Source organism: Pleurodeles waltl, chromosome 10 (genome assembly GCF_031143425.1).
Source record: "Pleurodeles waltl isolate 20211129_DDA chromosome 10, aPleWal1.hap1.20221129, whole genome shotgun sequence".
Lineage (NCBI taxonomy): Eukaryota > Metazoa > Chordata > Amphibia > Caudata > Salamandridae > Pleurodeles > Pleurodeles waltl.
In genome coordinates, this window is record NC_090449.1 from 401562779 (window position 1) to 401575722 (window position 12944).

Below are 12944 nucleotides of genomic sequence, written 5' to 3' on the forward strand. Positions count from 1 at the left end.
ATAATTGCACATCCAGTCAATGTTCTTTAAGGCGTAATTGTTGTTTTGACCATGGGTGGTACCAGAACCTCTCTTACACAGTAGATTTTAACAATTTGATGAGCAAGGACAAATACCTTCATGCACACTTTAGATCATGTATCTGCACATTTGCTCCTCAACTATGTCCTTTTCTTCAGCTCCATGTGAAGGAACCTCTCTGTTTTTACAGTTTGGACAGTTTTATTTTTCACACTAGTCAGACTAAGACTAACCCTTAGGCATTTTTTCTGGTCTCCTTCCATGTCACTGGACTGTTCCCTCTGTCATGGTCTCTGACAGCCTGTTTAAGGAAGTACACTTAAGGGAATCCCAGTCTTCCAATGCTGACCCATGCTAGCTATGCAAAATCAATGTTGGTCCGGGCCGTACTATATTTCTTTTCAGTTTAAATTTTTTTTTTATTAAATGGCACTTGTTATTTGGGCCCTTAAATTATGAGTCAAAGGCTTATTAAATGGGTCTTCTTCTACGGGCCCTTAAATTAAGTATCACCAAAGACATTGGGTAAGTTTACCCTTACTTTAGCAAGCTTCACAGTGTGATCTTCTCTTCCCAAGCAACTCATTTCATTTATTGTGGAAAGTTGTTGACTCCTCCATTTACCGCTGAATTGCCGTCTAGGCCTACATCCTCCTGGCTGCAAGCTCTGAGGAGCCTGCTAAATCTACTAGAGTTAAGGCATTGAGCTTACCAGTGGGCCTAACTGTAGCAAACTTTATATAAAATGTCCCCAGGGCTTAAATCTATAGTTCGGAGGATACTTCTAACCGCAGATAGTTCATCGTGTGAATTTTTGCAAGCCGTTAGACTGGATCCGGATCGTTTCAAGTGGTACTTTGCTCCAGTACAAGACATCCTGCTGCTCCAAGCCAATATTGTTCCGCTCCAGAAACAAGGAGTGGAGCCACATATAAGCCCCAGCCACACATGCTTTGACAGTTCCATTCTTGCTGCGCCTTCAGACATAAATCCAGAAGTCCTACTAGGTCTTCATGAGCTATTTCTCATCAAATATTTACTAGTGTGCAAGGAAAAATATCACCACCTAAGATAAAAGAGAACTCAAACCGTCTAAAGGCTGCTGCAAACAAATGTTTATGATTGACCCACACAAAGTGTCATGTTGGGATATGACTCCAGGACCTGTGAGGACAGCGCTCAGATGCATCCAAAGGCCGTTCAGGACAGTGCGACAAACGTTTTCTTTGCCAAGCATAAGAATACTGTATGCCGTAACCTGCTGAAATTGAAAGTAAGGTTCCGTTGCCACAGCACATCTTTTTCCTTGTTGAAGTCTTGGGGTATGTCCAAGAAAAAGCAAAAGAAATCAAAGCTAGAATCTGTCCCTTCCTGCCACTCTCAAACTCCAGAGAGGACGCAAGGGCATCAATGTGCCTCGTCTCCATCGAAGACAATACCAAATCTAGTCCTGGCACCCTTTGAGTTCCCAGGTGCGTGGTCAATGTTGCTGGATGTAGAGGCCTTCAAAAAGGCCATGCTGTGTATTTTTGACACTTGACTGGTTCCCACTGGTGTGTCTTTAGGTCCCAAAGGTCTGTAGAAGCCTCCAGTCACACTTTAGCCTGTGTCTGCCCTTAGCACCATCTGTACCCCTCTGCACCAGTCACTTTATGCTCTTCTCCGCCAGCTGCATTGGTTTCCTGTAATCAGTCACATCAAATTCAAGGCTTTAATCTTGGCCTACAGAACTTTTGAGCATAAGGGACCCTCTGTATTTGAGATGCAGATTTAAGGCCTACTGTCAGGGTAGTTCCCTGAGGTCTAATTTACTGAAGCTCCTGCATGTTCTGAGGGTCCAAAGGCTAGGCGCGGTGAGTGGCCCTTCCGTTTTCTCACAACAAAACTTTGAAATTTGCTTCCAACCACTTTTCGTTTTGCATCTTCTGAAACATTATTTAGGAAAGGTCTGATGACCCATCTTTTAATGCTTAGATCGATGCACAATTCTGCTAGCAAGTTTATTTAGGTGTCCCTTCGCTAGCGCCAGGACACTTCTTCCAGAGTAGACTCGCTCCTTACAAATGCCATTGTTGTTGTTGGATCCGGTGCTGGGTCTGGAGCGGTGCCAATAGTGAGACTGCAATTCTGACACTCCCAGCACCGCTGGTGCCCCCAAGGCAGTGCAGTCCCCATTGTCGTACCCCATTCCAATATGGAGCTGGCCAGGTGTCTCTGAAGCCGGCCAGGACCATGCCCTCTGAGTTAGGGCCAGTGGCCTTTTCTTGTGACAGGCCTGGTGAGGGTGACAAATAGGAGGGTCTGATTGTCCTTATGGATACCAGTATCTCCTAGATGACACAGAAGATATCTGGTATGGGAAAATGGTGGATTCCAATGGGTTAGACATCTTACCAGGGAATGGTTTGGTCTCTCCTCCTACTGTGGCTATGGAGGAGGAAGCCTCCTTTACAATGGTGCTGCGCAGGGAGGCTGAGGTCTTGGACGTTCAGTAACCCTTGATGGCAGTCAAGACGAACATCTTGACAGAGGTGCTTTAACTGGGAGTTGCCCCCTCTGAACCCTTACTGGTATCTAATGAAGCCCTTACCGATGTCATAATCAGGGCCTGATCCAAGCCCTGTCCAGGATCTCCTGTGCACAGGACAATTGCCTGCCATCGCCCCACTCCTGGGAACCCCAGTTTCCTCAGCCAGCACACCACCCAGGAGAGCTTAGTTGTCCAGGTGTCCACTTTGAGTCTGGTGTATCCTTACCACTCAACCGGATAGGGAATCCAAGAGGCTGGATACCTTCAGTAAGAGGATGTTCTTTTCCATCAGCCTAGCATTGCATTGATGAACACTGCCTGTCACTAGGACCAATACACTTATACGATCTGGGATTTTGTGGCGCAGGTGCTGCCTGTGGTCTCGGAAGAGATCCGAGCCATATTGTCACAGGTAATTGCAGATAGCAGGGACTCTGCAAAGTTAACCATCGGGAGTGGACTGGACACAACCAAGTCACTGGGCAAAGTGATTCCATTGTCTGTGGCCTTAGGTGCCATGCCTGGCTGATAACCACTGTTTTTTCAGGGGGTGTCCAACCTTCGCTCATGGACATGATTTTGATCGCTCTCGCCTTTTTGGTGAGAAGGGGGACCTGGCGATGGTGCGCTTTAAGGATAGCAGAGCTACACTAGGTCCTTGTGTCTATCCCCAGCCCCTCACCAACCCAGTCCGCCTTCCACTCCTTTCATGACTACGAAAGAGGCTTCAAGCAAAATTGATTCCTGCCCAGCCAGCAAGGCGAACATGCTTCCCAGTTTTTTTGTGGCCAAAGATGTCGTTCCCACAGACCACGTGGGCTACTAACCAGAGGCTGGTCCAGTCCACCACTCTCTTGGCAGTGGCAGCCTACAAACCCCTTTTGTTTGCCCTCATACTGAATTTGGTATCAAGTTGGGGGCAGGATATGCCATGACCTGCACAACCGGCAGTCAGTAACATTCAACAAGTGGGTTTTACAAATAACCCAAAGGGGCTACTCCATCCTCTTTCTGGACACACCACTACCCATGCCCCCCACTTGCGACCGGCTCACGGAGGACCATCTCTCCTTGCTTCGTCAGGAAGTTTTGGCTCTTTTTCCTGAGGGAGCCATCCAGAGGGTGCCGGCATCAGAAGTAGCTTGTGGTTGATATTTCCGCTACTTTCTGGTGCCCAAGAAGGACAGAGGCCTCCATCCTACCCTAGATCTGCACCTTCTCAACTTCTTCCTGAGAAAGAAGAGGTTCATGATGCTCCCTAGCTCAGGTTCTGTCTGGTGGCACTGGACTTGCAGGACACGAATTCTCATATGCCTGTTCTGCCTGCCCATAGAAGTCTGTTCATGGTGGGTTGGGAGCACTTTTTTTTTCCGCTGTGCTCCCCTTCGACCTTACCAATGCCACTCTGATGTTCACTAAGGTAACCATGGTGGTTGCAGCATATCTTTGGATGTGAGAGATTCCAGTCCTACTCGACTATTGGTTGATGAAGGGGCGCTTTCTCCTGTCAGTCATCATCCACCTCCAGACTACGGCGGACGTCCTACATTCTCTGGGGTTAACTTTCAACATGCCAAATTCATACCCGACTCCTTCTCAGGTGCTCCCTTTCATCTGAGCCATTTTGAACACCGTGGAGGTTCTGGCCTATCCTCCTGAGCAGTGAGCCCAGGAAAATCAGGCTATGATACCGGCATTCAGCCTCTATGCTGTATTTTGGTGAGACTGACTCTGAGGCTATTGGGCCTCATGACCTCCTGCATCCTGCTAGTGATGCATGCCCGTTGGCATATGCAGGCTCTTCAGTGGGACCTGAAGTTCTAGTGGGCACGGTGTTAGAAGAATCTCTCTGACATGGACTACATTTCAGGGGGAACTGTAAAAGACCTGCAGTAGTGTCTGAAGAACCGAATTTGGGTGAGTGGCAGACCTCCCTCCCTTCCCCAACCAGAATTGACTTTAGTGACAGATGTCACTTCTGGGCCAGGGTGGCCATCTGGGAGAGGTGGAGATCAGATGACTCTGGTCTCTGAGCCAGGGCTGCATGTTAACCCGCTGGTGCTTCAGTTGATCCGGCTAGCATTGAAAGCCTTTCTTCCCTCCTTAAGGGGAAGGCTAGTGCAGGTATTCATAGACATCAACACAATGTGGTACTGAAACAAACAGAGAGGAATGGGATCATGGACCCTTTGTCAAGGGGACCTGCTCCTCTTAACATGGCTGGAACATCAGGGCATGTCCTTGTTGGGTCAACACCTGGCAGGCTCTCTGAACTCCAGGGCAGCTGAACCCGGCCGTCAATGCCTAGTGAACAATGAATGGGGTCTCCACTCAGAAGTGGTACAAAGTCTCTTTCAAGAGTGGTGCAAATCCTAGGTTTGCTGCTGAGAATGTGCATTGTCAGCAGTCCTGTGTGCTGGAGTTTTTAAGGGGTGGCTCTTGCTTAGAGACACTTCATCTTGAGTAGAGCTCTGGCCTCCTGATTGCCATTCCATCTATACCACATCTCTCCAGAGTTCTCAGGATTGACCAGACCAATGCCATTACTGTGGCTCCTGATTGAGCATGGAGAGTCTAGTATCCTCAGCTAGTAAGAATGAACATCGATCCTCCAGTCAGGCTGTGTCTTCGGGAGGCTCTTCTTTCCCAGCAAAAGGGGAGTGTTCTGTACCCGAAAGCGGGACACACTTTGCTTTAATGCATGGAGAGTGATCAGTTGAGTTTTTGTCCTTCCACCCGATGTATGTGACATTATTCTGGTAGCCAGGTGTCTCTCCACTTACAGTATATGGCTGACATTGAGACAAATGTGTGGCATGGTGTGCACCCAAAGACATTGACCCTCTCTCTGCACCCTTCTCTCAAGTCTTATTTGTTCTTGATTTAGCCCGGCAGGGCACTGCTCTGGGCATAGTTAAGGGTTACCTATCAGTGATTTTGTCATTTTTGCAATTGCTGCACCAACCTTTTTGGTTCAAGTCAATTGTTGGGACTAGGTTCCTCAAAGGTCTCCAGTACATATTTCAGCCCTAGCCATTCATCATGCCTCAGTGGAATTTAAACCTGGTCTTGACCTTTTTGATGTGCTTGTCCTTCGAGCCGATGCACAACTGACAACTCCATTTACTAACCATCAAGACGATTTTTCTAGTGTACATAACAACACCCAGGAGGGTCAGTGAACTACAGGCACTCTGTGCACCCTCCTTTAACCACCTTCTGCCCTGACAAGCTGGTTCTTCAGACATGTGCATCTTTCCTCTTGAAGGTTGTGTCACCCTTCCATGTAGGCCAAAAAAATCACCTTGCCTACCTTCCTTGCTCTCACTTCATCCTTCTAAAGAAGAAGAGACTCCACCATCTGAACCCAAAAAGAGCGTTGTCGTTCTACCTTGACCGCACAAAAGATTTGCAGGTGGTCGATTAAATCTTTATTGGGTATAATGGAGCTGAGAAAGCAAAGGCAATGAAGACACATTTCATCTCAAGATGGATAGTGCTACACATAAAGAGCTGGTGCACATTGGCTAAGAAGCAAACCCTTAAATCTTGCGTGTTCATTTTACTAAGGCTAAGACTGTTACTGCTGTGTTACGTTACGGCGTCCCTCTCCTGGGTATCTGTTGGGGAGCAATGTGGAATCTTTACACATGTTCACCAAGCACTACTGCACTTAATCTAAGCTGGTGGTTTCCATTGCTCAGCTCCTGCACTTAATTGTCTACACTGGCATTTATGACAGTCTGCCACATGGTGGCATTGTTTGTCTAATTTAGAGATAAGCACAATGTGAGGAAATGTGGTGTATTATATGGTGTAGTTGTGTGGCCTCACCATATAATACACTAATCAACCCCTTTAGGACTCTTAGATTTCCTTTGTCAAACCTTCAGTTCAACCTTGGGTAGCTGTGGCTCTGAACAGCAAGGCTTGCACAAAGGAACAAGTGCAAAGCATGTGAACAGTACCAAAACAATTGAAGAAGAAATTGACAAGACATCAAAGAAATCGAACACCCCTTTTTGAAAATAGACATTACTATGTATTTTGAAACACTGCAATGAAGAAGATCCATCGGAGGGTTCTGGAAATATAGAATTCTCAAGGTACAGTAAATCAGGTTATCTCACTCAACCAAAAACAAGGATTGGCAACTTTAACAACTTTGACATTTACATACTCTTTCACCAAAACATTTGGGCTAGTTAGAATGTGGTCACTTAGAATTACTATAGGCAACCAACTCCAATAGGGAACCAGTCACGGGGTCCAGTCAGGTCCTCAGAAACAGTTTTTAGTCTTCAGTCGGCTCCAGGCACTTTTAGCCATTGCAGTAGTATTGATGGAAGTGGTCCTAATGCAAGTGATAAAGGATGCTGAAGATGGATAAATTGCTTCCCTGTAATCCTACTTCTCTTCCAGGGGAATCCTCATCAAAGTCATAAACACTGAATAGTCCTGTACAGGCGCCTATAGAAAGGGTAACAAATGCCCAGATTACATTTACTTCTTGTTTGAAATCATCACAATCAATACAATTAATGTTATCCAAGAACTAAGCTGACTATAGGAAGGCTTCTACAAACCTTTATTTGAAAGGAAAGGGAATATGAGGCATTGATAACCAATAGGCTGCATTCAAAGAGTAAGCATAAAACTAGCACTGTGCCTTTACGAACCTCACAGTGCCCTCTGTATGCCATCCTGGCACACAAGTGTCAAGTCATTTTTTACGGAAATACTAACAGATCATGTATACAGAATTTGTTGACAACTGTAATGGCTTCAGTCTGAGAAGCCAGGTGGGCTGCTTATGACTTTGATGAGGATTCCCCTAGAAGAGAACTGGGATTTACAGGTAAGTAATTTATCCTTCCCTTCCAGGGGATCCTCATCAATAGTCATAATACTTTATCGACTAGCAAGCCCATCCCACCACAAGCAGACTTGGAAGCAAAAACCAACTCCCAACATTTTAGCAAAAAACATTTCTCCAATAAACCTGTCCTACTTGAGTGTCTGCCTTAGCATCTGAATTCAAACAGTAATGCCTAGTAAAAGTATGAGCGGGCTTCAAGGTAGCAGATTTACAGATCTTGAAATTTGGTACATATCTTAGCAGTGCTGCAGTAGCAGTTTTCCCTTAGTAGAATGCACTCTAGGTTTAGCAGGCAATGCCTTTTTACCAAATTGGTAATAAAGCAGTATACACGAAACAATCAATCTTGAAATCTACTGTTTAGATGAGGCTAAACCTGTTAACACTGGACCATAGTTAATAAACAGGTGATATGATTTCCTAATAATCTTAGTCTTGTTTAAGTAGAATTTCAATACTCTCTTAACATCCAGTGAATATAAGTACCTTTCAGCTGGATTCAAAGGATTGGGAAAGAATATAGGTAGGGAAATGGTCTGATTGATGTGGGGCTTTGAGACTACTTAGGTAAGAAGCTGGGATGAGTCGTTATGACTACCCCTTTAGAATGGAAAACAGTGTATGGTATTTCTGTATAAAGGCATTGAAATTTACTTAACCTGTGGGCGGAAATGATTGCCACCCAAAAAGCCGCTTTCCAGGTGAGATGTTGCAAAGAGGCTTTATATATATTGGCTCGAAGGAAGGGTCTATTAACATGGAAAGAACAATGTTGAGTTCCAAGGAGAACAGGGATTCCTGACTGAGGGATACACCTTTTTAAGCCTTTTAAGTAAGTATTTTACTACTGAGAGTTTGAAAAGGGATACGTGTGAAGGCGATTCCATATAAATTGTAATGGCTGGCCGATGTACTCTAGTGGAAGAGAATTGTGACCCAGATTTAACTAAGCAAAGGAGATATGGAATGAGTACATCTTCTTGACATTTGATTGGGTTGTGAGCTTTCTTTGTACACCATAAATAGAACCTCTTCCATTTGAAGGCAAATGAACATCTAGTGGAGGGTCTCCTGGCCTCCTTGAGAATGTCAATACAGTCTTTGGGAAGACTTAAATGTTCACATTGGAGGAATTTAGGAGCCGTGCAGCCAAGTTCAGGGATGAGAGGTTCAGATGTAGTATCTGTCCTCCTCACTTGAACAGTAGATCCTGTCGACAGGTATGCTGCTTGAGGGGCCTCTTCAAAAGATGTAGAAGGCCAATGAACCACCTCTGGCAAGGCCCCTTTGGGGCTAAGAGAATCATCCTTGTGTGAGAACGGTATAGATTGAGAATCTCTGTTGGAATGAGAGGAATTGGTGGAAATGTGTAGAGAAATTTTCCTGACAAACTTATCAAAAGGGCACTCCTCTGCGATCCTGGCTGGTGGAGCTTGGGCGCGTAGGCGTGGCATTTTCTGTTGTTGACGTCTGCGAACAAGTGTTTGTGAGGGTATTCCCAATCTCGAAAGATTTCTTGCAGGACGTCATCATTGAGAACCCAGTCTTGATTGTCTTGGAAATTGTTACTGAGATTGTCTGCATGCCTGTTTTGAATTCCTGGCAGAAGGATGGCTGTTATCAAGAGATTCCTGGCTAGTAGCCATTTCAGATGGTATGAGCTTCTTTAGAGAGAGGACAAGAATGACTCCCTCCCTGCTTGTTTAGATAATGCATGGTCGTCATGCTGTCGGCTTGCATGAGAATGCAGTTGGTCAAAAGTGCTGGAAAGAAAGACTTCAAAGCTAGGTGGTCTGTTCTCAGCTCCAGCATGTTGCTATGGTATGTTTTCTCTCTGTCTGATCACACACCCTGTATCTGAAGAGAACCCATGTGACCTCCCCACCGCTGAAGGGAAGCGGCTATAATCAGTGTTTGACTAGGTGGTTCCTGGTTAAAGGAACTCCTACCAGATTGTTCCTCTGAGACCACCATGGGAGAGATTGTCACGCAGCTTGAGAAAAACTGAGTTTGTCCTCCCAGCAGTTGGTAAGCTGTTTCCACTGATCCTCCAGACACTGCTCTAGAGGCCTCATGTGCAATCTTGCATTCAGCACTGTGAAGATGCAAGAAGCCACAGACCCCAGAAGAGACGCTATCTATCCTGCAGAGGGATGATGAGACAGCAGAAGACTAACAATTCAGAGTCAAGAATGATAGTTTCTAATCCACAGGATACACTCTTGCGGACTGTGTATCCTGTATTGGGGCCCCAAGAAGTGAAGTCTTTGAATTGGGTCGACTGTTGATTTTTGCAAATTGATTCGAAGGCCTAGGCTCGAGAGAGTCCACACATACATGTGAAAATGCTCCTTTGTTTAGGATGGAGAGGAGCTCTTTATCAGCCAGTTGTCGAGATAAGGATACACAAAGATGTTCTGTCTCCTTAAGAATGCAGCGACCATTACCTTGCACTTTGAAAATGGTTTTGGGACTGACTTGAGGCCGAAGGGGAGCACCTAGTACTGGCAGTGCCGGGATCTCACATTGAAGCGGAGGAATTTTTGGTGCTTTGTGGCTATAGGTGTTGGAAAGTAGCATCTTTCAAGCATAGTAACCCCCACCTTTTGCTTGGTGACACTGTGTTGAGACTGAAGTGCACTGGGATCCTGCTAATCAGGACCCCAGTGTCTGTGCTCCATCGCCTAAATTTGGTTAAATGGTAACTTTTTACACTCCACAGTTGGCATACTGGTGCACCCATGTAAGACCTTAGTATATGGTAATTAGGTACCCAGGGCATTGGTGCACCAGGGCTCTTCCATGGGCTGCAGCATGTATTATGCCACCCATGGGAGCCTATGCAAACTGTGTCTGCATGTCTGCCATTGCCTCCTGCGTCAAATCATGCATGCACCTTTCCCTCTAGATATAGGGCTTGCCTTATATCACAGTCACAGCACTTGGACACTGTAAGTCCCCCTATGGTAGGCCCCTCGACCCAAGCGCAGTGTGTCCTTACAAACCCCAGGCTCCATTCCCTGGGAAGCCATTTTAGAGTATGTTGTGGGCACTGGTCAACTCAAGTAGTCCAACTACATAATGGCTTCTCCAAACCTAGGCATGTTTGGTATCAAACGTGTTGGAATCATGCAGCTACACTGATCCCAGTGTTAGTTGCATGATACCATGTACTCATGGGGGTTCCTTAGAGGATCCCCCAGATCTGCCTGTACAGTCTTGCATAGTCTACCTGCCAGCCTGTGCTGCTGTAGACCCAGACACTGTTCTGCACTCCTGCTGCTGAGCCTAACTTGAGCAGGGGAAGGCAGAACAAATGATTTCCTGTAGGAGGGAGGTGTGACGTACTCTCCTTTAGAGCTAGGTGTCTCTGGGTTGGGTTGCCTCCCAGCACCACCAGACTGCTTTGAAGGGCACATTTGGTGCCCTCCTTGCATAAACAGGTTTGCAGCACTCTCGTTCCCACTCTGGCATGAAACTACAAAACGGACAGGTGAGTGACCACGCCCCTGTCCATCTCCTCCCCTAGGGAGGTGCACTGAGATCTCACAGGTGGTCGCTTGGTTCTGTCATCTTGACAACAAGATGTGCAGAGGCCCCTGGGAGCATCTGAGTGGCTAGGCCAGATAGATGACGTCCCTGGCCCCCTCTTATAGGTGGGTTACTGCAGATAGTGACCAACCCCCTTTTAGGGTTTCTTAAGGGGTCCCCCTGAGGGTGAGTCCTCAGATTTGTCGAGCAAGACTCTACACAGGAAGTCTCTGCGAGGCTCTTCTGCTCCTGCTGTCTGGAACCTCTGCTGGTCTGCCTTTGAAACTGAAACAAGACTGTATCCAGTTGGGAGGGTTCCCACTGCAACACTGTTTCTCCAGCTCCTGCTAGATTTCTGCAGCATCCGTGGCTGTGCATCCTCCAGGGTCACAAGGTCCCGGTGTTCCCCAAGAAGCAAGGAAGACTCTCCCTTGGAGTGAAGGATTACCTCCCTGCATCCGCAGGCACCTTAAGACGACAACCACCGGCTGGTGTATCTTTCTGTCCCACAAACATTGAAAGGCTTTGCAACGCAGGTGGTTTCTGTGGTTCTCTCCAGCTCCAACTTGTCTTCTGACCTACTTGGGAGATGTTAGTAGGGAATTGCCTTCTCCTTAAGTCTCCAGTCCTGGTATTGGAGGATTTTAAAGACCTTCCTCCACCTAAAGAAAACATAAAAAGTTTAGGCTTCTGGCTAGACTCTCGTCTCACGATGAACTGCCACTCCAAAAAGTTGGCCGCAACCTGTTTTGGCCTACTAAGAACCATCAGAATTGGTTTTTTTAAAGTTCTTCCATTCTTGGCTTAAAAGACTCATCATTCAGGCCTTTATATTATCTCGGCTAGACTATGGGAACTCTCTTTTCCTTGGTTCTCCTGGCTCCGTAAAACAGAGTCTGGAGGTCATGCAAAATGCCACTGCACATCTGCTCATGAACACTCCTAGACCCCTCTCTGCTAATCCAGCACTGGCCTCGCTCCATTGGCTTCTCATAGAACAATGTATTAACTTTAAGGCTATTTGCATGGCACATAAAGCCCTCCATAACAAGGGTCTGTTGTTTCTCAGGCAATGTATAACACCTTGTACCCCTCAGAGGGCACTTAGATCTTCCACCGCCTTGCTGGTTAACACTACTCGGGTCGGGTAAGCAATATGGGGAGGCAGTTCTTTTGCTTTTAAAGCCGCCTACCTTTTGAATTCACTCCCTCTGGAACTCCATCAAGAGCAGCAGGAATCTTCTTTTCGTAAGAAATTGAAGACGTTTTTATACACAGCATAGGCTTCTCCTCGTTTGGCGGTCTACTTTTAAGTGCTGGGAAGCCTTCGGGTAGCCACTCGCTGTAAAAATTTATAAATTTAAAAATGTATTAATCTAATCAATACTAGGATAGTACTAGTGTTATGATAAAGAATACTTCATTGTTGTAACAGTGTGGCTGTTTCTTGTGTGAACATCACTGACTGACTACTGTGGTATTGTATATGCTTTACACTTCTCCTTGATAAGCCTGAGCTGCTCTCCACAGCTACCCCTCGAGAGCTTAGGTTATCTAGTCACCAAAACACTATCACTAAGGGTTGCCTGGACTCACTGTAGGGTGTCACACCATGGTGCACACCATAAACTGACCTAGCGTCCTGCAATAGGGATATGGAAATACACATCTTGGAGGCCGATTGCACACATCCAGTCCCCTTGCTGCAACTGTGGGTAGATTTGATGGCGAGCCAACGTCCTGAATTTTTCTCGGCTATGTACTTGTTGAGTACTCGGAGGTTCAAGATGAGTCTGAACTCTTGCTTTGGTCATTTCTATTTTTTTTTTTTTTTTTTTTTACTAGAAAATAACGGGGAAAGATTCCGGATTCCCTTTGATGACATGGGATCTCCTCTGTTGCCTCTTTTTGCAGCAAGGTGTTGACTTCCAACTGCAGGAGGTCTAGTTGGTAGCAGGATATGTTTGAGGGTTCTTCGGAGGA

At 46.2% G+C, this 12944-nt stretch overlaps 1 protein-coding gene across 2 annotated transcripts in view; it reads left to right on the forward strand.

Moving 5' to 3' along the window:
• Window positions 1–12944, forward strand: part of CRAMP1 (cramped chromatin regulator homolog 1) — a 982369-nt gene that overhangs the window by 798250 nt on the left and 171175 nt on the right. The gene's annotated exons all lie outside the window — the stretch shown is intronic.